This window comes from Phasianus colchicus, chromosome Z (genome assembly GCF_987193195.1).
Source record: "Phasianus colchicus chromosome Z, bPhaCol1.hap1.1, whole genome shotgun sequence".
NCBI classification, from domain to species: Eukaryota; Metazoa; Chordata; class Aves; order Galliformes; family Phasianidae; genus Phasianus; species Phasianus colchicus.
In genome coordinates this window covers 30,365,070-30,391,353 of record NC_143476.1, presented here as the reverse complement: position 1 = coordinate 30,391,353, position 26,284 = coordinate 30,365,070, and positions in this window count along the sequence as shown.

Below are 26,284 nucleotides of genomic sequence, written 5' to 3'. Positions count from 1 at the left end.
TGTGCTCAGCTTCTGTTTCAAACCTGACAGAAGGAAATCAAAAGATTTTTCATCTTGTTAAAATGCAGCCAGCCAATGGTTTTCTTTTCCAAAATATTACAGATATTATTATCAAATGTTCAGATTTTACATTCCTGACAAACAGGAAATATATGCTGCACTAATAGGATGTCAATCAGAAAGATAACACCAATTTTGTGGTTTCTAAATCATCCCCACCACCTGCTGAGCCTTTGATCATCCCAAACAATTAATCTAAGAGATACATGATTAAGAAATAAATACTTCCCAGTGAACCTGTGAGTTACAGTACATATTAGCAAGCTCTGATCTCGCTTTCAGTGATCACAAATCAATTATATACAAAGAGAGATGAGAGGGGTGCAAAGAGAGTCTGCCGATCAACAGATTTATTTCAGTAACAGTGAATTAAAAGATATCACTGCATTTTAGCTAATTTGATGGGACAGTATGTTTTAGGGAAAAGCTTTTTTTGTCTCCAGAAGCTGGTGATAGAATGGCATGTTGCAGCTGTATTTATTAAAGAAGATTTCTGCTGTGTGGAACATTTTGAAATGTTGACTTTAAAATACAGAATTGAAATGAAGATCTGGAGTTTGGCACCACCATAGAACAGGAAATCACAACCATTCTGTCAGAAAACTGAAAGCGGCATCTCAGCACTGCTCAAATTCCTTGATGCTATCACCTACACATTTTTTTTTGTGAAGGTACTTGATGTAATATAAAGTTGAATATTCCTTCTCAGCACTCAGACTGAATTCATGTAGGTGGCCAGCTGAAGACTGTTTCTGAATTAGCAGTTTGGGGAAGAGGTGTGGTTTTGCCCAATATTAAGAAAACAAACAAACAACAACAACAACAAAAAACCAATAGCAACAACACACACACGTAAGCAAAAGAACGTCCACAAAAGAATAAAGAAAGCACAACAACAAAACCCCACCCCCACAATGAAGCTCTGTATAGATGATCTCTATTGTTTACTTATTTCACCAAATTGTGACAGCACTGTAAGCTGTCCCGATTCCAGCCCCAGCTCAGTCTTAAAGGGCATGGAGAATGTGGAAAATCTCAACTCTGAGAAAAGAATCTGAACAGCTCTTATTTTATAGGCTTTCACCTTTGAACATCAGCTTTTGCAGTACCCTACTGGTGCTGTGCTAAGGTTTCAGCAACTGAAGCTCTCTGTTCTACCTCTTATTAAAATCATTTAAGCAGAACATACATACTTAGCTGTCTTTGAGGACCTAATATTTGAATAAGATTTTAGCAGGAATCTCCCCATCAGTGTTTAACTCAGTCTCCTTAAGCCTACTGCTGGGAACTAATGAGGAATCTTTCAGATTTTACTGAAATTAGTGTGTACGTACTTTCATGCTCAGCAACTTGCAGAACTGGAAGGACAGCTCACTGGATGGCTGTCTATGTAATAATGGAACACAGAAAATATTGCATGTGAGATCTTTACAATTAATACTTAATCGCGACATCATCCTTTTCCTTGGGTTTTATACTGTGCTGGATCAGTCTGCTTGTTAAAATACGTGTAAGGTTTGCAAAGAATCAGTTTGGTTTTATGAAGGCAATTGCTAGTAGAGCTAGAGGACAGCATGTCATATCTGTAAGCAGTGTTTTGCATGCTGCTCCTCTAGTACCTGCACATAAATGAATGTAGCTGGAAAGCTGCAAGTATATGAAAGCAAAAGCATATTTCAATCTTGTGTAGACAATAAACAGAGTCATGGGAGGCTAAAGGATTACTATGAACAGATTATCTAGAAACAGTGATTTTCACATCTTTCCCATGAGCTCTGTACTCTGTCCTTCCTTGCAATGCTGTGTACTGAAGATACTCAGAGAAAAGTTGTTTAACATTTTTGTCTAGTAAAATATGAGGAATGTTGTATTTTGTCTTTGAGTAACGCAGATATTTTTTCTGCATTTTTCAAAATGCATTAGAACAACCTGGGATGCATGTCCATATTAGTTACAGAAATTAGGGCTTAGAAGCACATTTTCTATCTTCTCTGAATTGGTAATATTACCAAGTCTCTCATTGCTTTTGAGAATCTTTCTTTCTTATTTTTCCAATATATATATTTTTCCATTTCCCTTCCCCTCCCTCCCTCCCTTCCTCCCTCCCTTCCTCCCTCCCTTCCTCCCTCCCTTCCTTCCTTCCTTCCTCCCTTCCTTCCTTCCTTCCTTCCTTCCTTCCTTCCTTCCTTCCTTCCTTCCTTCCTTCCTTCCTTCCTTCCTTCCTTCCTTCCTTCCTTCCTCTCACCTCTCTTCCTCTCTTTCTTCTCTCTCTTTTTTTTTGCTTCTAATGTTGATTTTAATTTCACTGCCTAAAGAATATATCTCTCATGTCTAAATGTTAATATATCATCTTTTTTGCATGCTACTTTCACATATATTATATTTCACTTAGTGGAAGTGCTATACATATTTAAGAGATCAAAATTAGTCATCACATAAGTTTGAGAAAACTGCTGAAAAGCTCAAGTGTTCTCCTTATAGAGCCTATATTCAACAAGGGGTACGGAGTCTTGTACATGATGCAACATAGTATTTACCATCATACATCTAATATTGTGGTATGATATGCTTTCATAAAGGTTCAGACATATTGACTTTCTGTTAAAAGGCTTTTAACATAAATTAGAAGTGATTAACGAAATATGTAGCTAATAGATTATTGCTGAAATTGTAAAGGTGGCTTTTAAATAACATTTTTCCTGATGTGGACTTCAACTAGACAGTTTCAACCACCATTTATTTTTCTGTGCTCTTATTTGATAACTAGAACCCAGTAGAGCAGCATATGGACACACAGGAACCAAAATAGTTTGTCTTCATTATCTGGTAGACCTGTGCAAGCCTGGAGCACTCAAGAAAAACCACAAGACTATACAAACTGGCAACTGTGGGTTTGTCTGTTCTCTATTGATTCTATTTCTGGAAAAAAAAAAAAACAAAACACATGAACCAATGTGTGAATCATGTGACTTCTGAACTGAGTAAGTACCCACCAACAGATAAAGCTGCTCTGAGACCTTTTGTAGCCTGGTTTTGGTTAGTACCTCAAAACCTTTTTCTGTTTCTTTCTGAACCATTTGCTTTAATCTTTTTGCTTTGAGGCTAGAGGGTGGAAAACAGCCAGCTAAGATTTCTAAAGAGGTTTTGGAAATGGCAAATGTAATTTCTAAAACTACTAGCACAACTTATCATTCTATAATTATTTAAATCTATATAAAATTTTCATTTATTTTCTCTGGACAAAGAGTTCTCATTCCTATTTAAACAGTGCTGTGTTGATGAGGTAACAGCAGAAAATGATGTGCAGTTCCAGATGTGAGGGCAAAGGGGCAGATTTATAAAATTAATTTCCAAAAGTCCTTTGCATCATTTTAGGATTATTTTTGTACAAATTGTTCTGACTGCAGTTACTGAAGCTCACAGTGCTGCACTAACATTTGAAAGTGTTTATTAGCAAGTGATTATTTGCACTCAAAAATGAAATTCTGTTCATGGCATCTGCTCTGCTACTATATCTTACTGGATTTAGAATGCCAGTTTTCAATTCAACAAAGTCCTTCTCATAAACAAATACCAAAGAATTATTGCCAATAAGAATTGAATAACAATAAATCCCTTAATCCAATACATCCAGCTTTGGCTGAAGGCTTTTATGCGTGTGCCACAACTTCCTGCCTGCTTTTCCAAAAGTATTTCTTGAATTCATCTTCTACCTCTTCTACATCTTCTACACCCTGAACTCATTCTTCTTTGTACAGATCTGTTGCTTTTTTGAAAATCTCCTGTCTGCTTTCCTAAAACAGACACCTTCAGCATCCCATCCAGACTTTTCTTCTCATTTGTTCTCTATATCTTTACGAATTGATCTCTTTCCAGCGAAAGCACTTTTGCTGTTATCCTTTCCAAGATCTTGAGCCACTAATTACATGCTTAATGTCTTTTTATTCCTTCCATCTGATTGTGCCAAGTTCACAAATATTTAAATAAATCTAAACTTTCATTTTCAACACAACTTCCTACCAGGATTTTGAGAAAATATGACATTGTCCTCTGCATTACCTCTCACGAAGTTTTCTGGCCACTCTAGAAGCCTGAGCTCTGCAGTTCCCCTAGCCACTGTTGGGTTTCAGCACTTGTCGCTCTCCCTTAGGATCTATGTCCCCTTCTTCTCCCCCTTGATAGTCTTTCTTCTGTCCCACTGCCTCTCAGAATCACAGTTGTTCCCTTCCACTAAGTGGGCACTCACCAAAATCTGTGGTAACAGAAGCCACAGCTGGAGGCTATGGTCCACATAGTCTGGATCACAAATCAAACCGCTGGTTTGGTTTTTATTATTTTTTTAATTATTTTTTTCTGAGCATGTTTGTTTGTTTTGTTCCCCCAGTTCTGTTAATAAGATTTAGTCTTCTTTTTCATTTAAACGGTATGCAACCAAGTCAGTGTATATTTCAGTGTCTTGTTCAGCAGAGCTATTAATTAGCTCTGAAAACTGCATTGCTGTGATGAAAACCCAGATTTGCAAGTATGCAATTCTCATCTATGCAATACTGTCAGTAAATGTGATTGATGCTAAATAGGTGTTTTGAGGGCACCTGCAGGGAAGACAATTAACACATATAGAAATATCCTTAGATTTCTGGGAGATCTTTTCATGGAGATTTTAGTGTTTATTTCAATTTCTCAAACCTCTGTATCTGTACACCTCTCATTCTGTTCTCAAGGTTGGTTCAGGGCTCCAAAGAGATTTAGATAAAAGGCAAAAAGCACCCATGCACAGGAGAGAGAAAGGAGAAAACAACACAGAAGGACAAAGACTGTACTGCCAATTTACATGTGCTTCAAACACCCCTGATTCTCTGCTACTCAGTTAAAAGAAAAAATAGTTTTACCTCTAAAACTTCTCTCACATGTACTGTCCTTAAGGCTGTCACTCAGCAGAAGGAAACACATATGTCTCAAGAGTACTTTTGTGCTTTTCTCAATTTTATCAAGGGAAAATATGTTGCACGTTCTCCTGACTTCCCAGATTTTCAAATGCAGTTTATTCTAGTTTCTTACAAACTTTCAAAGTTCCCTGTTTTTCCTGCTCACAATATAATCACTTTCATAAATGAAGGGACAGGAAAAAAAAAAAAAAAGTAAAAAAGGAAAGAAAAAATAGTTGATTGATAGAATAATGGGTTTATAGAGAGATAGAAGAAATGTGCAACTTGTCAGGGTATATATCAGTGAGCATTTCTGTACTCTAGAAATGTATAAAGATAGTAGACCCACCTACAATTCCATGGCTTTGCAATTTCTTTGGCAAAAGCAGAGAAAGTTGAATGTTTCTGCACATTTAAATAAATTTCTAGGTGATTATATCTGTTATACAGAAGTTAGGTTTAAAATGAAATAGAAAATCTGACAAACTTCTGAAGAATTATATAGTCCAGGTAATATTTCAGCACACCCATAGCATTTTTCTTTCTGATACCAGGACTGCTTATTGCTATTTGTGTTTCTGAACACTCTTGCTGGCTGTAAACATGTTGCAAGGGAAACTCAAGAAATGCATTTAAAAAACTAACTGGGTAAAACAGTCATTTTTCTTCTGTAAGAAAGTTTTATAATTTCCGTTCTTTCTGTGCATGGCTGTTGCTGCATTTACCCACATTTCCCTAATTCTGGCTAAGATCACAGCTGCTGAATAGGCAGTCATGGATTTAAAGTTTACCACTGACTTTTTATAAAAAAATATTTTTGCTATTCTAGGAGGAACTAGTAAAACATAGACAGTCATAGCACCTGCAGCAGCTGAACAGTAAAGTCCAAGGTAATGTGGAGGAAACTAATACTGAAACTGTAAGCAGAAAAAATGTTTTGATATTAGGATAGACAGAAAGTGTTAACACTGATAAGATAGGGAATCTGTAAAAAACTGTGGCTCAGTCAAGGCAGGCATGTGCTCTCTGGAAATAAGAAAACCAAGATATTGCTTCCAAAAAAGAGGGTGAAAAGGGGTCTCTTCCTTCCTTTCCTGCAAAAAAACCTAGATAATTATGATTATCATTCAGGCTTGTCAGGAAATGAGTCGGAGGATGTTTCCTGGTCTTTCCTTTATTTTATTTATTTATTTATTTATTCTGTAGTAAGAGTCACTGTGAAATAAGAACATCTTTATTTGTAGAGTAGTGTCAAGAGCAAGGCAAATCCATAACTTACAACCTCAAAACCTTAAATATCCTTTAAATGATTTCCAAAGTATGAAAGTATCATATGAAAAAAGAAAGGTAAGAAGTTGCATTTCCAGAAGATGGACAAGAATCACATGCAAGAGCTAGATTTATATATGTAACTCAGCTGTAAACACCCACAACACGAGTTGCATTTTAAAAAGCTGAAATGAGCAATTTGAAATCCAGTCTCATCTTCCAAATGTTGTTTTATTAGTAAAGGTTACTTCATAATGCATTTATCTTAAAGGTACTGAGTTCAAACTAGCAAAGGAAGTAGTGATTTTCAAGTCATGGAAATCATAGAGAGAACATAACTTCACAGTGTGGGAAGTTTGAAGATCATTGCTTAGGCTATAGTCACACTTATAATTAAAAAAAAAAAAATAAAACAGTATAGAAATGGAATCAGTTTTCAAGATGATTTAGAAAAAAAATGGGTCTTGGAGCACACTTTACCTCCTGTGCCACAGCAGAGCAATACAGCAAGCCTTATGCTTTTCTTCTGCTTCAGCTAACTGACCGATGTGATTAGTAAATAGACACAATAAATGGATGACAAACATTGAGTCCTGTTTTAGATGGACCATTTTCATGTTCAACATGTTTTTAAATGAAAGCAATTTTTAATCAGTCTTTTAAAAATAGTACGGCATAGTATTGACATCTGTCATGTATTATGAGAATATATTTATCAAGCATGAAAAATAACAAATGCTTTCAAGTATTTGCTTGTCAGCAGGCGATTACAGAAATCCTAGACCTTTGCAACAGGGTATTAGAGTTTGGTAAGGGGAAGTTTGCATCACTGTACTGTAGTGGGGCTAAATAATTTGTACACTCTGTCAGAGTTCAGAAGGGAAGAAAGTGGGCTATTTCAGCACGTCATGAGAGAACCTGCACTGTGTCAGAAAGGCATTGGAATCCTGGACTCCTTCACTGTAGTATCTAAGCACCTGCAGTAACCCAAAGCTGAACATGGGGCTCTGACCACCACTCTGTGAAATGTTAAAAAAGCTTAGACCATTTTAATAACAGTATCTAAGAGCCTTATCACCATAAAGCTGCATCAAAGTGGTTGGATTACCTTCGTACAATATCAAAGAGCTTGCAGAAAGCTTTGCTTTGAATGTACCAGCAGTGAGAGCAGCTGCTGTGTTTTAAACAAATTCTGACTGCAAGTCCTTTTCTAGCTTCCCTTTCCTGTGATATTTGTAAAAATTTTGTTATGATATGCACAAAAAAGAAAAGCTGTAGGTGCGAAAAAAGAAAATTGGGGTGAATATGGCTGTAATGCTCTAGCAGTCAGAAAAATTAAGCAAACTGGTTCTGAAAAGGGACATATTTCAGAAAGTATAAGAAACAGAAAGACTGTGTGATCCTCTTTTTATTCTCCTTCACTCCCCCACCTCCACCACTCTGCCTTTCTATTGCTAGCCTTTAATGTCTGCAAAGATTCAAAGTAATGGGAACAAGGGAGTGAAGGAGAAATATTTATGTCAGGGAAGTAATACTTGGAGGAATTCAGAGCTTAATAAGAGCACCATTTTTCTGTGAGATGGCGAAGGGTAAGAAATAATGAGGGCAGTGGCACAACAGCGGCAGTCTGAGGTTAGCAAAGTCCAGGCACGAGGATATTCAGCCAGGAGCAGAGAGGGAAAACAACAGCTGGTGTAAGCCATCATCATGTGTCTTGATCTCCTCTAGGGACAGGTGGCCAGGGCAACTCCACACCCTTCTCTCCCTACGATGTTTTGGAGCCTGCCCCAAGTATCTGGGCCTGGAATGTTGCCTTCACAGGCAGTTTCTTAGATCTTTGCGCTGTATTTTTGGAAACGGTCAATTCCCACACTGTTGGAGCCTCTCAGGCTCGTGCTGGAGGGGATGCTAAGTATGATGTTCGGGGTGGGATGCGCCCCACCTCCATCAGAAGACTGTCTGCACAGTGCTGTCATGGTAAAGCCTGCTTGTCATGTCTGTCCCAGGGGCATGCAGGCCACAGCTGCCACCAGAGCAGGGGGGCTGTGCTGGAGACAAATGTGCTCCGGGTGGGTGGCCTTGATGGCAGCTTTGGGATTCCAGTACCACTTAGCGTTTGCTTGGGGGGGCCATCCAGCCTTCCCATAAGTTACAATGATGTCCACCGCCTGGCTAGCAAGCTCTGTTACCTTCACAGCTTGCATCTTAGGTGCCCTTGTTGAGCTACAGCACCAAGTGCCACAGGAAATGCATGCTTGTGTTTTGAAAAATCCAACCCTGGAGCCCACTAAAAAAGCACATATCAAATGAATAAGGACCCCTTGTCTCACTGACAAGGTTTGGTTGTTCTGCAAACGGTGCAAAAAGGTGGGCTATCCTGAATGTGCTGCCCAGAGGTTACTCTCTGCTGACTTGCTCAGGCACACATGGTATCACCTAACAGGAATCACTGCAATTTACAAATGAGGAACAACAGAGTTTGAAAACTATAATTGTGGTTATTGGGCAACGTTGTCTAGCTCGCATCTCAAGACTTGGCACTTACTGACTCTCAGAGGGTTGTGTAATCCAGGAAGAGGAGATGAAAAACATTGTTGTGCACCCGTGTGTGATGCTAGTGGCACCTGGGTGTCCAGCTGACTCGCTGACTTAGTCCCAGCAGGAGTACATTTTCTGTCTTAATGCAGAGCAAAGCATTGGCATGAAGATCCTGGCTCTGCTGCAGTCAGAAGATGTTTTAATGCTGATGACAGTGGGACCAGATTGTGCTCACAAATTGTGTAATAAAGGTCAAAGAAACAGGATATGAGTGCAGAGAATGTTACAGTTGGAGAAGGCAGAAAGAGGAATAGCACGTACAAACCCATAAACTTTAATTCATAAGTTTAAGAGGCATTGCTTGTATGAAAGCCTTACTTGCTTTAACACTGATCTAAGTGGGAATTTGTTCTTTCTCCTGCTACTTCCAACCAAGTGTTGTTCTTATTAAGTGTACATCTACTTATGGTTATGCTAAAGTATTAAAGATGAAAATTTAGTGCATGAAACTGACCTTCTAATGTATATATAAAGAAAGTTAGATATATAGACAAATATATTTGATAGAAAATTCTATTTAGACAAACACACAACTCAGAGATGTCAGGAGCTTCTTGTCTGTTTTCAAGGATGAAGAGAGGCACAGCAATTACACATAGCTAGAATGAGCAATAGAATAAGAAATTTAGGAAAACAGAATTTTGGTAGATTAAATTCTAGACCAGTGTCTACTTGATTTCTACTTTCTGTCTCATTTAGTTTGCTTCCATAATAATGGACTACTAATCATTTTACTTCATTTTATAGTAAAAGTATTAGAATCATAGAATCACAGAAACATAGAATAGCTTAGGTTGGAGGGGATCTTAAAGATCTTGCAGTTTGTCCTGTCACTATCAGACCATGTAAAAAGTCAGCCCCCTCCTGTTATAAGCGCCATTCAAATACTGGAATGCTGCAATGAGGTCGCCCTGGAGTCTTCTCCAAGCTAAAGAAGCTCGTACAGTTTTGGACTCAGACTAAGTGTCTTCTCAAGCCTTATGAAATCCATACTTAGAAAGTTTGATAGTCATCCCGACAGTTTTGAAAGGACTGTCTTCCTGTCTCTCAAAAAAGATATTTGTGTGGGTGAGGCTAAACACAATTATCCTCCATCAGCAAAAATGTCAGGGACAAATTCCTGGAGGATGAGATAACTTGGCAGCTGAATTGCACATGGAGAACACCTTATGAATGTGAGCCAGCTCCTCCTGAACATGTACAACAAGGCAAACACACTGCTCTTCTGGAGCTGGTTGGTCATGTTAACCACTGAAAATCTTCCAGACTGGATCTGCATCCTGTGTATAGGAGCCTGAGTCTCTTTCAATAACCATCCATACAGACGTACCAACTGTAAAGCCATAAGCAGATAAGAAATTGAGTTATCTGATTTCCAAATAGTGGTATCAACCACTGTGATCAACCATCTCTGGAAGACATACCTTCATACAATCATCAAATATGGAAGATAAAACTCAAGGAGATGTCAAAGTCATTCACCATTTAGATAAAAACAAATGTGCTAACTTTGTGACACACAACATTTAATTAACACTGGTTCTACAAGGTGAAATATATATGCAGGGAAATATGTAATATCAAGCAGCCATATAGAATAGAGAAAATGTGTGAATTTTTATGGATCTGTTAAATGTTCAAAGTATACAATGTTTTTAATTCACTGTGCTCCACTTGTGCCTTGCCACTGGAAAGAAGTAGAAGTGACGAGGTTCACCATCTCATCTTCCACCCTTCCTGAGGACCCCAACCACCCTCTAATCACATCTCCACAGAAACCACAAACTCTTCTGCTCCAGTGGAACTATGCATTTCTTTTTCTTACTGCAGATAAAATACTTAGAAAGGATTAAGCCGAAATCTTCAAGCTAATTGTACTTGAACCTAAAGCTCAAGAAGTACACTGTTAATTTATGGTTAATTCCACTAACCATTTTCCAGTCCCAAAATGCTGTTTCAGCAGTCAAGACCAACACATTTATGAGAATGCTCATTGGAGACATCAGCAGAGACTAATTCATCAAAATAGTTGGAGCTAACCAGAAATGGAGTGCTTCTTTCAAGGTATTTCTGGTTGAGGACATAGATGATAGGTCTGGTTGGCTGCTAATATCAGTAGGAGCAAGGACTGCACTGAGGATATTTAAGTCACGGCCAGGGATGTGGTTTAATTTGCATAGGGATTTTTCTTAAAGTGCATTCATATGGATACAGGGTGGTAGTGCAATAGTTATTTGATGGAAAGAGCCTTGTGATACTCAGCTTCCTGGAATGCATATAAGCAAGGCAGAGAAGAATCCGACTTTGGCTATTTCAGATTTTTTAGCCTTTTCTTACTCTGGATAGCAGTCTGTTTTGTGTTAAATTGGTAGACTCTGTAAAGTAAAGTAAAATATAACTAAGTAAAGTAAAATATATCATAACTATATAAAATGAAAGAGACTTTAGAGAGAGGCCCATTTCATTATACTGTACCAAGCAAACAACAACAAAAACAACAATAACAACAAAAACAATAACAAAAAAAACCCCAAACCTGTAGTTTTGTAATTAGAAGCAGCAAGGTAGAAATTTATATTCTCAGCCATCTCAGAAGGTACTAAATTGAATATTTCACAGTGTTTTGCACAACAGAGATCTCACAGTATGGCTTCCAAAGAAAGATTTTTTAAATTTTTTAAAATTACTCTCAAAGTCAACAGCTCTAAAACTTATCTCTCCACTTTCCCTGAAGGCGTTTTGGCAGCTTCTGCTACCAAGGTAAAATGGTTCTTCTACTACAGCAGCAAATCCAGGAGCATTACCTTATGAATTAGTAATGAATTAACTACAGGATGAGCTGGTTGACTCATAGATATTTAACTTCACTGTTCATTGTTGAAGAGAATTTGTGAAAAATTTTATTGTCCACACTAAGAAGTGAAGTCTCTCACACAAAGCTGAATTTTACTTAAGAGACATAAGAGATCACATGCTCATATTATTAGAATATCTGGTAGAAAATTGTTACTGATTTATTTATGGGCTTCCCCCTTTCTTACCATTTTGCTGAGTAGCTAGAAGACCTTAGAGCCAGAAGTTTCAAGAGGGGATAAGCACTTGAAGAGAAGGGAAAATATACAACAGATAGAGTCAAGTGTCACTGAGAGGACCATGTTCCCAAGGTTCATGCTTTGCCTCAAGGACTCAGCTTTATTTTCCACCTACTAATGCATAGTTAGCAGTTCAGTGCAAAGTAACCTTCACTAAGTTCTTCTCCTGTGTGTTACAGTACAGTAACATTTGGAGAACAGAATTGAGGAGACTCTTCAGGAGTATTCATATTATTCCTACCACACAACAGGAGGTTTATCTGCTGTTTTTGGTGCTGCACAAAGAAATTCAAACAATGCAGTGTATTTAGGAGTTTCCACAAAATAAAGAAAACCACTAGATTATTTCAGTAATTGAAAACAAAATTATTAAGGTGAGTTATTTTCTCCCACTACTTATAAGAAAATCTGAATAAACAAATGACCTTTAAAAATAAAGAAGTGCAATAGTTACATAATTCATGACTTAAAAAGAAAAGGAAGTAATTTTCAAAACTATAAATATATATGTATTATAGTCTTTATGCAGAAGTGGAAGACCTTTAGATATAAGAAGGAATGAGAGTTAGAATTACTCAACAATAACATTATGATTAATGAAACAGTAACTGGAAAAAGTATTTTTTCTCCCTCTCACTCTCTATAATGAGTTTACAGCCTGTATCATTTTTGCATGTGTTTACTTTCTTCCTGTTTTACATAACTACTTCAGAAATAAGTTGATGAATGGCTGAAAAACTTAGGAGATTCAAATATACCATGATTCATCTTTAAAAAATATTGTGTACTTCTCTTTTAAAATCCTATTTAACGACCATCTTAAAAAAAATCCATAGATTCCATGTAGAGCTGTTCACTGAAGAATTAATGTTAGGCTACATTTGGAATGTCTCTTAATAAATTTAGTTAGTTAACAGTAGTTAACTGTTAATTAACAGTACACTAATTTGTAAATAATTTTTTTCTTCAGTTTTCATCGGTGAATGTTCTTGTAGCTCACAAAACTTCCTACAATTGGTCCTTCTATAACTTGATCAATATTTCTTCAGGATATAAAGCTCAGTGAATAAAGCAAAAAAGAAAAAATCACAGAATTACAGGGTTTGAATGGACCTCAAGAGAGCATTGAGTTCAACCCCCCTGTTAAATCAGGTACCCTACAATAAGTTGCACAGGTAGGTGTCCAGAGAGATCTTGAATATCTCCAGAGAAGGAGACTCCACAGTCTCTCTGAGCTACCTGTTCCAGTGCTCCATCATCTTACCATAAAAAAGTTCTTCTTGTTAGTATGGAACTTCTTATGTTCATGTTTTAGGCCATTACTTCTTGTCCTATCACTGCACGTCACCACGAAGAAACTGTCCTCATCCATTTGCCTCCCATCTCTCTTTAGATAATTATAAATGTTTATCAGATCCCCTCTCCATCTTCTTTTCCCCAGGCTGAACAGACTCATGTTACTCATCCTTTCCTCATACAGGAGATGCTCCAGGCCATTAGTCATCGTTGTGACCCTCTGCTGGACTCTTTCAAGGAGATTCCTGTCTTTATTGAAATGGGGAGCTCAGAACTCAACACAGTGTGGCCTCGCCAGGGCAGAGCAGAGGGGGAGGATAACTTCCCTCAACCTGCAGGCCATACTCTTTTGGATGTAAAGCAGATACCATTGACCTTCTTGGGCACAAGAGCACACTGGTTGCTCCTGTTGTCCACCAGGAGTTCCAAGTCCTTCAAGCTCCTGCCAAGCTCACCTCCATCCTCTAACTTGTACTGATGCATGTAGTTTTTCCTCCCCAGATGCAAGACTCTACACTTTATCTTGTTAAACCTCATCAGGTTCCTCTCTGCCCAACTGTGCTGTCTGTCCAGGTCTTGTTGAATGGTAGCACAGACTACAGTTGTGTCAGCCAATCCTCCCAGCTTTGTATCATTAACAAACTTGCCGAGGATGGACTCTATCCCTTCATTCTGGTCATTGATGAAGATGTTGAACAAGACTAGACCCAGCATTGACCCCTGGGGAATACTTCTATTTACAGGCCTCCAACCAGACTCTGCACTGCTGGTGACAACCCTCTGAGCTTGGCCAGTCAGTCAGTTTTCAATCTATCAAGTCAGTGTCCACTCATCTATCCCACACTTTCTAAGTTTCATAAGAAGGATGTTGTGGAAGACAATGTCAAATACCTTGCTGAAGTCAAGGTACACAGTATCTACTGCTGAAGGCTGTCAGGTTGGTCAAGCATGATTTCCCCTTGAGAATCCAGGTTGACTCCTCCTGATAACTTTTTTTTCTTCCAATTGCTTGGAAATATTATCCAAAAGAAGTTGCTCCATCACTTTTCCAGGGCAGAGGTAAGGCCTGTAGTTTCCTGGATTCTCCTTGTCCTTTTTAAAGACTGAAGTTACACTGCCTATCCCCCAACCTTCAGGCACCTCTTTCATTTGCCAGGATCTTTCAGAGATGATAGAATGTTTCAGCGATCACCTCTGTCATTTCTCTCAGCAAATATAGGTGTACCCCATCAGGGCCCATGGATTTGTGTGAGTTGATTTTGGCTAGGCACTCTCTGACTGGATCAGCCTTGACCAGCGGAAAGTCTTCCTTTGCCCAGACTCTCTCTCTTACTTCCAGGGTCTTGGATTCCTGAGGACTAGTCTTAGCATTAGATTATAATTGTATGTCTTTTACATTCACTCTCTTGAATAATTTGAATGCAAAGTGAATGTGCTACAGAATGAGAGTAGTCATACTTTGAACTTAATTTCTACAAGTCTGAATAAACATTTCCAAGGTAAAAAGAACAGTAGAAACAGATTGTTAAGTATCCACTATTAAAATTCTTGTGATTACATGGTCTAATCTCCCACTCACTCCATATTCTTATATATAGTTTGACAACTGTACATTATCTACATATGTCTGTTAATTCCTCAAATGCCAGTTAGATGCAATAAAGTCCTTGTATTGAAACTAACAACAGAAAGAAAAATAAATATGGAATTAAATAATTCACTACAGACAAAACGCCTCTTCCAATGTCGTTACTGCACACTGCATTTCTTATAGTTAGGTAAGGAACTGCTTTTGTAAAAATTTCTTGTATACTATAGGCACAAGAAAATGAATTTTGCCTGAATATGTGACAATTATTAACCCACAAAATATAAGTATGCTGAAAGAATCCTTTGAGTGACATCATTACCTCTCATCTGATAGATGTGCAATGTGAAACAACATGTCTCTTGAAGAAGTCATATAAATTATCACAGAATGGGGCAAGGCTGATGTGCTATCAGACAGAAGCCTCAATCTCTTTGGTGGGTAACTCTGATCCTTTTTGCTGTTTCTCCCTGGCTCAGTCATTCACTGCTCAATGGCCAGTGGAACCACTCTAGCAAAGCCTGATGAGCGCATTGTTCTCTTCTATTGCAAATTGCCTCTAATTTGACAGTCAGCTACTCTTAAGAGACATATTCGTTGGAAAACTTGGAGGCTGAGAAATTAATTGAATCTGGGTCTCCCATGTGTTGAGTGAGGGCTCTAATCACTGGGCTACTGTGTAATGGAAAGGTTACCTTCTCTTCCATTCACAGATTTCAAGCAATTAGTGAACTTATTTTATATTTTGGGGGCTTTATTTTGTTTTTAAAGAAAAGGCATAATTATATTTATTCAGTAAAGAATCCTAGACCGTAGCAGCAGGAGCATCTAATTGGTTGATCTGGTATAAAATCCTAAATTCCAGGATGAAGCCACTTTGAAGATATACCTCTATCTTTCTAGCTATATTTAAGAATCTTCCCACTGATTTTTTTTATCCTTTCTACCAGTTTAAAAAGCTATCACCTTACTCTGCTATTGATTCTGCTATAAGCACTTAGAAAAATTAGAAAAAAAAGAGTACTAATTTTTTTCAAAAGAGAGTGCTAAGAGGAGTGTAAGTAGTCCCCTGTTTGCTTCAGTAGGGCTTCCATTAAGCATGCTATGTCACTTTGCAGAAACCGTGGAAATGCTTCCTTCACCTATGGATAAAAGAAACACAGAATCATAGAATGAGTTGAATTGGAAAGGTTCCTAAAGCCCACCCATTTCCAATTCCTTGCCATGATCTGGCTGCCAGCCACCCATGACTGGGCTGCATTCAACTTGGCCTTGAACACCTCCAGGTATGGGGCATTCACAGCTTCTCTGGGCAGCTATGCCAAGGCCTTACCAGTCTCTGAGTAAAGAATTTTCTCCTAATAGCTAATATGAACCTCCCCTCTCATTCTCTTTATTTAAATCCTTTCTTCATGAAGTATATACTTTTTAAATATAGGCTTCTATACTGTCTGATCCCTCACATGTGTTTCTTAATGTGTCTTTGGCAGGAAGACACTGATTTGTCAAGTACTTTTTCTTCTTTTTTGAATATTATTGGGGCAGCAATTTTTGTCCTACATCTAATGGCCAGTAGCAGTGTTTCACAAAAGAACCACAAGTATTTCAGGATACCTGATTTAGAAAAACTCCAGTAAACCCAAAAGGAATTTGGAGCCTAGTCTGACCTTAAGAAAAAGCCCTTCAATTGGAAACAGAGTCCTGAATTTTATTCCATCCTCTCTACCTGCCTACCTGCCTACTGTACTGCTTGGGAAAGTTGTTACTTATCTATTTACTTACTCTTTTTTTTTTTTAAATTATTATTTATTGTCCAATGTTAATCCACAGTATAAACATCTTCTTGAATGAGACCTGAAATGGGATTTGTTTTTACTGGACAAATTATATGATGCTTTAGAAAAAATAATATTAATAATTATTAATTATTGTTTGGACAAAAGCACAGTTGTCATAAATACAAAAACGAAAATGGTCAGATATGCCTGCCTGTAGGCAAGGGAACAGAAGGTGACAGATATTTTAAAATTTTAACACTATTCTGTGTGAAAAGATCTATGTCCATGTTTGAAAATCTGGCACTGAGTACTCATCTCAGCTTCCTAAATATATGATATGATATGTGATGTGTTTATAAGCTTTTTTTTTTTTTTTTTTTTTGTGCATTACAGAGATCTTGGTCAAAAAATTTAAATACAAAACATGTCAGAAGTTTTGTTGAGAAATCTAACACTTATGGCCAATATTTCCATTTTGGGCAAATCTCTACAAATAAAGTCTGAGTGATCAGGTGCTGGAATGGGTTGCCTGGGAAGGTGGTGGAGTCACCAATCCTGGAGATGTTCAAGGAATGTTTAGACGTTTTGAGGGGCATAGTTCAGCGAGAACTATTGGTGATAGGTAAACAATTGGACTGGATGATCTTGTAGGTCTTTTCCAACTTTGGTGACTCTATGATTCTCTGATTCTAAATTGGGGAAGAAAGGTAAAAATCACAAGACTACTTTTCCCAAGTATTTTGTTGTCTTATCTATAATATAGATTTACAGCAAAGAATTATGTGGAGTAATGCTAAGCTTTAAAAATTACCGTCAAAGGTAAAAAAATAATTTATTCCAATTTAAAATAAGATTTATAAATGTGTTAGTATTTCTTGCAGTGGTAACACAGTTTAAGGGATCTCACACATGAGAATGAAACACCAAAACAGTGTTGGGAAAAGCACCCAATATTGTACTCAGCTTTGGCTCTTCAGTACAATGCATGATGCAATGAACCCAACATTTCCCTTACTCATCTGTCTCCACAGCTGCCACACAGCTCCTCCCTGAAGTACAGACTATACTCCAGTAGCAAGTGCACAGTTCTGCTCTCATCCTTTCTAAAAATACCTGCAGTCCATAGAGAGAGGCAACAAAAAACGTTTCTTTTTCTTATTGTCCTTCTTCTCTGTTTTCTCCTTTGCCTGATTATTTATTGCTGATTTTATCATAAGTTTAGATATGATTTCAATGCAGACTTTAAAGCAAGCCTTTTTCCATTGCAAAGCTTAGCCATTAACAACCGGCAGGGGAAGCAAAATGCTCAACAGCTTTCTAGATTGCTCTTTATATAAGGCAAGGTGTAAAATGATATGATCCAGTAACAAATGAAGAACTTATCCTAGTAGCCAGAGCGCAGACGTGGCTTTCTGTTCTGTAATGTGCATGAAAGCAGAATATGGTTAAAAACCTTGGCAGCAGAAAGTTATGGGAATAGCTGATACTTCCAGGAATGAGAGCATTCTTAATAAATCCGTGGACGTTATATTTACTGCAACAACAGCAGATTTTCTTACATGCATGTTATGGACCATAAGAATGTGCTTTTTACTGAACTTCCATAAACCCTGCTGGTGGATCTGGAGTGCCAAGCAGTGCAAGGCAAAAGAGAACTCTGAAACATCATCTTGGAAAAGCCCCCAAAGGGATATTTGTGTGTTTAGGAGATACTGTTCTACACTTGCCAAATGTAATTTTATTAAAGGATTCAAAGAGTGTAGAAATGTAGTCTCTAATTACACAGGCATGTGCTTACTACTGTCCAAAACTAACACTACCTGCAGAGAATCCTAATTTCCTCTGAGCACTGCTTTTCTTTCCTGGTTGTAGTAAAAACATACAATCTGAATACGAAGTTTTTTACTTTCTTTCTTTTTTTTCCACTGCTCATATCCCAGTTTTTATAATCTTCTTGTGGATTAACACTAAGGCTAGCATGCAAAAGTATCTTTCCACAGGATGTAATCTGCTTAAAGACTGAATGCTTTTGCCCTATGGCAATGTAGTAAAGATAGCATAGCCTTCCTCAGACTCACATCTGGCTTGTAATCATGGAAAAATAATAATTATAATAAAATATATATATATAAACAAGAAGAAAAAAAGTCCCAGAAGACTTAGTGCCTTATTTTGTTACTAAATATTACACACTTAGAGGCCACCTTGTCTTTGGACTTTGGACTCTGCCTTCAAGAGATGTACACTTAAGCCTTGTGTTTTTCTGCATTTGTTTTGTTTTGTTTTGTTTGTTTGTTTGTTTTGCCAAGAATCAGAATAGAAGTTTCTAGGCAGTAACTTAACATGTCACTGCTTTCTATAAACCATGTTTATGGTTTATAGATCCAGGGCAGTAAGGGATAAATCCTTATGATGCAGTTGTATGACAGACTAACTGTGGGGATCATTAGACTCTAGGATTTTGGCAGAGATATACTAACACCCAAGTGATGGGAATATTCAGTGCTGTTGAAGCAAGCAGAATTTGAGTCCAGGATATGGATATGATCACCTTTTTCTTGATACTTTTGCAGTGGATGAGCGCATGCGTTAGCCCCAGGACCACCCTGCTGTCAGAGCTGTAAATACTGGTGGAAATGTTGATTGCTCCTGCTCAGGCAGATCTGTCATGGCTGTCACCACCACCCCTCTGTCTCTCACTACTGACTGACACAATGGTGCCAGGACAGACCTGCCATCAAGCTGCTGAGCTGTATACATCTTTCAGTGACCAAATTATACATCCGTGATGAATACGCATTTATCACTGCCCTAATCCAATGGTGTTACTGAGTCAGCTTGAGACCACAAACAGTAAAGCCCTGTTTTAATGGTCAACACCAGACATAAAATTTATGCTCTTCTGATTGACTGTGGTTGCTGTTCTAGCTGCTGAATAAATGGCTCTATCTTCAAAAGTTCTGTTTGACCTGATGATTTGAAACCGCTTCCCAGTAGCAGTCAACAGCAGACCCCCAGCTGAGATCAAAGGTGGCCCTGTCTGCTTGCAAAGAGGCCTTTTGAAGAGGCAGAAGCAAAGCATCTCCGCTGGGGAAGTGCAGCCTGAAAGCAGCCAGGCTGCTGATCTGTGGCAGCAATATAATTTGGGCCTGATCCAGCACCCTGCTCACCCTATTCCAGGGAGAATAATGGCAGAAACTGCTGTACTGGTCCTTTGGTATTTCCTGCTACATTTTCAGTAAAAAAGCCAGATCCCACCCAAACTTTCAGTCATATTAATTTAACCTTATTTTGTTTCATTTCTCACAAACCACATAATTTCCAGTTCTTCTCCATCATCTCCCTATCATTTTATCTTCTGTAGAAAAAAATTCTCTGTGTTTGATCTTTTGGAAAGCTGAATGATTTTGGCAGAATAAATACAGGGACATCATGGCCCTATTCTGGTGAGATGGAATTCTGTATCTTTTATAAAAGCTTGATTTTAACCCACATGTAATTTTATTCTTCCTAGCATCCCCTGCTTTGGTACAGTTCCCCTGTAATACGGTGTATCCCAAATGAGTTGGGTTAATTCAAAATTTTATGAATGTTGCTTGAGAGATCGGGTGGAACGAGAATGAAATGCTTGTTCTTGGTGAGCATTTTTGTAAAAAGCATTGGGAAAAGTTTTACACTTTTAGGAAGTAGATGACACACATAGGAAATATCAAATTAGTAGGAAATTTCCAGAAACACTTAACTTACAGCAAAAAGAGTGATCGTTGTGTCTCTGCTTTGATCAGGGGTCACAATCAGGAAAGTGTATCAGATGTGAACATGAGCTTTCCATTTGGCTGTAAATATTTATTAGAAAAGTGCTTTTATCTGTGTATGTGTGTTTCTGCGTGTGTGTGAAAAAATTATATTTTTTGGTGGCAATTATTTATGCCCACTTTATTTCATCTTTGAATATTGGAATGAATTAATAACGGAAACATTTAAAATTATGTAGAATCTCAACCCAGTGTTTACCATGACTGACTTTGGGACAGTCACCTCAGTAAACCTCATGTCTGAATATCTGATGAAACCAAGCTCTGAAGAAATGATGAATTTTCTACCCTACATCCGGACTAAGGGTGTCAAACATAAATAAACATCAATACATACAATATGTCCACTACCCGCTTCTAAGGTTGCCACCAAACCACTGGCCTGACTTACTTTCAAGTATTGTGTTTATTTTTATTTCATGGTCTTGTTATTTAGGGAACGCTATAAATATGCTAGCTCAGACATTAATTTTAAAAAAAAAAACAAAAAACAACCAACAACAAAAACTAACAAAACTGAGTGAATGATGCTTTTTTATGAAAAATTGATGTATTATTTTATAAAGCCATAGAAATTGAGGTACAGGTGGCATCTGCCCAACTTTAATCCTAACATGGATCATGAATGAACGTATTTTCTTATGAAGGTAAATGTGTGTCAGCAGGCCACTAACGGGCTCCTATGATTGCCTCCCTCTGATCGTGGGAAGTGTTGGGCTAATGTTAGCAGAAGAACAGTGAAAGAAAGGCTATTTAAAGGACTTCAGTGGCATTTTTGCAAAGTCTAGGACCACATGTTCTGCACCTTACTGAATATATAACTCTTTGTTTCTAGGAGAGGGGGAGTTGCTCCAGTAAAATGAAAAGAAAATAATTTGGAAATAAAGAGGAAATGGCTTTAAAAGTTTGTTCCCATTAGCTTGCAGTAGACCTACTTTCTAACACTGGAAAGATTTTCCAGAAGCTTTTGTCTATGCAACCCAAGCCACTTTGGAATATAGATCCATTTTTCTCAAGCTGACAATCTTCCAGTTCAATCCAGTAGATCCATTTTCCATATGAAATGGAAAATGAGCAGCAAGGAAAATAGTAACATCCTGACTGCTATTCAGTCTCTTTTCCAGCCAGAAGAGGCTACTAAAGGGAATACATGGTACATATACAGTAAAATAGTCCACAGGCTCTGTCCTTAAGTGCATTTTATATCAAGAGGACCACACTTATGGATCACAACCTGTCTGGACTAGTTAATCCTCTTGGCATTTTTGTTACAAGAGTGGCTACTGCACTTCTCAAGAGATATCACATTTGTCTGCTTCTTGTTCTTGAGATATATCACCTTCAGTGACAAGGCTTTTAAATACAAAAATTATTAATAATGTTAACTGAATAATATAGAGCTCTTGATCCATGAAAATGAATTGTGTTTTGCAATCAAAGGGGAGTAGATGAGAAAAGATGACAGCTACTGTTTTATACAGATATGAATAGACTTCTGTAACTGCTGAATTTAACACAAGCAAGGTAGAATGGAAGTAGAAAGGGACGGAGGGAAGACTTTGTGTATAGCCAGCACAATCAGTAAATTCAGATCTCCATGTTTAACACAGAATGAAATATCCAGACATCATAGCAGCATGTATCTAACCAACAGTCTATATTAAAATTATTTTATTAATATAATTATTTGACTAAATTAGAATGGATTTTCATAAGAACTGGGCTGCAAATATGCCACTCATCATACTCCATCTTTTTGTTACAATCTGCAGATTAAAAACCTCATTACAGAGGTTATTGTGGGGCTTGGAAAAATGTGGAACAAATAAGGCAAAACATTTTCTTTCAGCCTTGCTTCCAGACATTGCTTTGCTACAATTGCTCTGAAATGTCACATATGTAGTTGTACTAATATATGTTCTTATATTATTAATAGATAATGACTCACCAGATCAAAACATGCAGCCAATTCCCATCCCCCTATCCCAAAAGGAGAAGAGCAGCTTGAGGCACTGGGACACCTTAGCCGCTATGACTACGAGGACTGGTTATGGTCTGGCCAGGCTGGGATGTGGCCCTGTGTGTGGGCACAGCTGCATGGGCTGCGACTAGGCAGGGCTGTGGGGAGCTGAAAACCTGCACTGGCATCACTATCTGAATGCTCTGGGGGTGATGCAAGATGCAGGGCTTTGGGGAACAGTGGTGCTGGGAAGGGACAGGGAGGATTAAGGTCAGGGCTGCCCAAGTTGCTGACACAGAAAAATAAGACATAAGATTTCATGGAGATTAGCCCCAGTACAACCCAAGGCATTAGAATATTTTTTACTCAGAGAGGGATGAGACAGAGAAAAGGGAAAGGGAAAGGGAAAGGGAAAGGGAAAGGGAAAGGGAAAGGGAAAGGGAAAGGGAAAGGGAAAGGGAAAGGGAAAGGGAAAGGGAAAGGGAAAGGGAAAGGAAAAGGAAAAGGGAAAGAGAAAGGGAAAGGGAAAGAGAAAGGGAAAGGGAAAGGGAAAAGGAAAGGGAAAAGGAAAGGGAAAGGGAAAGGGAAAGGAAAAAGGAGGAAGCGAGGGATGGAGAGAGGGAGAAGGGAAGGAGGGAAGGAGGGAGGAATTAATCACAGAATCATAGAATCATAGAATGGCCTGGATTGACAAGAACCATAATGTTTATCCAGTTTCAAATCCTCTGCTGTGTGCAGAGTTGCCAAACCACCAAACCAGTCTGCCCAGAGCCACATCCTGGGCCTTGAATGCCTCCAGGGATGGGGCATCCACAATCTCCCTGGTCAACCTGTTCCAGTGCATCACCATCCTCTTTGTGAAAAATGTCCTACTAATGTCTAACCTAAACCTCCCATCTTAGTTTAAACCATTCACCCTTGTTCTATCACTATACACCCTTGTAAACAGTCGTTACCTCTCCTGTTTATACACTCCCTTCAAATACTGAAAGGCCACAATGAGGTCTCCCCAGAGCCTTCTCTAGGCTAAACAAGCCAGTTCCCTCAACCTTTCTTTATAGGAGAGGTGCTCCAGCCCTCTGATCATCTTAGTGGCCCTCCTCTGGACCTGCTCCAAGAGTTCTACATCTTTCTGGGGCTGGGGGCCCCAGTAGTGCTTCAAATGGGACCTCACAAGAGCTGAGTAAAAGGAACAATCACCTCCCTCTCACTACTGACCACTCCTCTTCTAATGCAGCCCAGAAAACAGTGCACACTGCTGGCTCCCGTCCAGCTTCTCATCCACCAGGACCCCCAAGTCCTTCTCTGCAGGGTTGCATTACTTTTTTTTCCCCCATTTAGGAACTCTTTATGGATGGACTTTGCAAGCTTTCATATGCTTAGTACATAGGAGCTACCTAATTAAGAAGATGAATAATGAGTAAATGTATGCAGACTTCTGTTCTAAATTTGAAATGAGATAACATAAACAAGCCAAGTATAACTAAACAGTTAGACAATGGGTCATTCTCCTCCAGTGCAGTGCAGTTGCTGGAGAAACAGTAGCATAACCATTCTAGGCAGGATCATCAGTTCAGTGATGTTTGAGTATTGGGATCATTCACTTTGTACATAGTTTACCAGAGTATCTCAACATTTCTAACTACTTCTAATATTCATTTGCACAGATTGGTGAGATGGAGGAATTATGTTCTCCTCATTTTGTAGACAGCAGTCTACACACGGAGGTTATAGGTTGGATTCATTACAAATGTCATTTTCTATATTAAGTAGATTTGGAGGAATAAAACCAATTTGAGTCTTTTGCATTTTATTGTGTCTCACTTTTTAGTTGTCATTGAGAACTTACCTTGAACAAAGCTGGGTCTGGGAGCTTCAAAGGTTTTCTTCCAGCGTCCTGAGTATGTACCTTCAACACAGACTTCATAATGAAGTACTGTATCCACCAATACTGTAATTTGTCATTGATTATATCATCTCAAATGTGTAATAAAATGTAGATCGAATACTTTGTGTGATAAATTTAATCACAGTCATACTGTAATCAAATATTGTAGATAACATGTAGATGTTTACTTAAGTAAATGGAAGCAAGAATGTCCCTTGCCAAGATACTTTCATTCATCCGTCTAAACAATGTGAATCATCTCATCATGACAAACATCCCAAGTTGCCTTTATCTGAATACTTATAATCTAGTTAGACTTGATAACTTGTGTATATCTGTCAGCATACACTGCACAACTGCATTACAAAGTGCTGTGATGTATAACATAATTATGATGTTTTCTACTGAAAAAATAATAAAAAAAAATTTGTTTTGGATGAGCTACCATGTGCTTCTGTGAAGAATATTAGCAATTATGAGAAAACCATAACGAATGCAATAATCCTACTAAACTTGCCAATTGCTCTAGATAATTAAACAACGCTATCTCTGTCTTCACACATTCTATTAAGTGTGGGTATTTCACTAATATTCTTCTAACAAATGCTATAGTGAGGCAACATGATCTTTGAGCAATTTGAACATGCTGTTGTTAAAGCAGCATGTAGAAAAAACTTGAACATGTTATTGTTACAGTAGTATGTAGAAACCACCTCGTGCCAAGCAGACCTACCTAGAAATCTGAGTTTTCAGAGTTCCTGTCTTTTTTGAAGTGCTCAGTCACCTTACTGTATCTAGGGTTACCAGGCAGAGTGACTAAGAGGACCAAATTAATGCTGATGATCAAGTGCTTTCTGAATTAGCTCTGAGGATGTTCTCCAGTCATTGAACTTTCTACTTCTCCATTGAGAAAAGTCCACCAAACACATCTGAGTGGTGAGGATCTGTGAAAATGGTGATAAGAGAACAGTCTTAGGAAAACTATACATGTGTCAAGATAAAGTTTAATTCATTATTGTAAATAAAGTTGCACAAGTTTGACAAACTAACATTTTCTGAAATACATTGTATAAGAAAATAGATAACTATGTTAACCCTATTTGACAAAATGAGACTGAATTATCATTTTCCAAGTACAAAAAGGATATGATTTAAGACCAGAAATACAGGATGGTTTTGCTCCATCATCCTGAAGTGCAGGGGCTCCTTTTTGATCTGTACCCTTAGGCATCTGATGATAGACAATGGGCGGGGCTCTAAGCAACTAACCACAACCTCCTATAGTTGTTGTATCAGGCACATTCGTTACAGCTAGAAGCAGACATTGTCAGTTGTGCTCTTCAGACAAACTTAATTATTCACCATTTCCATAGTGGTGGTACTTGGAAACAGCCCTGTTCCTACAACTACTTAATCTACCAAAATTCTAGAATATGATTATTCAGAACAGCTTTATTTATTTTTTTCTTTTATTTTTTTGCATGTGACATTGCCCACAAATTGTATATAACTATTTTACTACTATTCTTAGCCAAATATTGCCTATTTATAAAAGAAATTAACCTAAATCCTGATTTCAGCCCTAAAAACTACTTTCTCTCTCTCTCTCTCTCTCTCTCTCTTTTTTTTTTTTTTTTTTTTTTTTAATGAGAAAAGTTTAATCCTTATCTACTCAAATAAGAATTTAAGAGTATCAATTGCATCACAAAACAAGCTCCCCTGTGAGAAAGGAGAGAACAAAAACAGTCAGATGTTAAACGTACCTGGCCAGAACTGTTGTATTTTGTGAAATGGAAGACATGCCAGCCTCATATCTACCAACGATAAGAAGGATTTTTCAAGGAAACTCCCAACCATTACTGGGGAAGCTTTTTCACTCTGGTGTTCTTCCCTCCATAAATAATGCTACTGAAAGACAAATGTTATTTTGATTTCTTCAGGGCTCAGAAGTTATGAAGTCCTCTCAATAAAACAGTGGCCCCCAACAGTTCAGTATACATGCTCTTCTGTGCAAG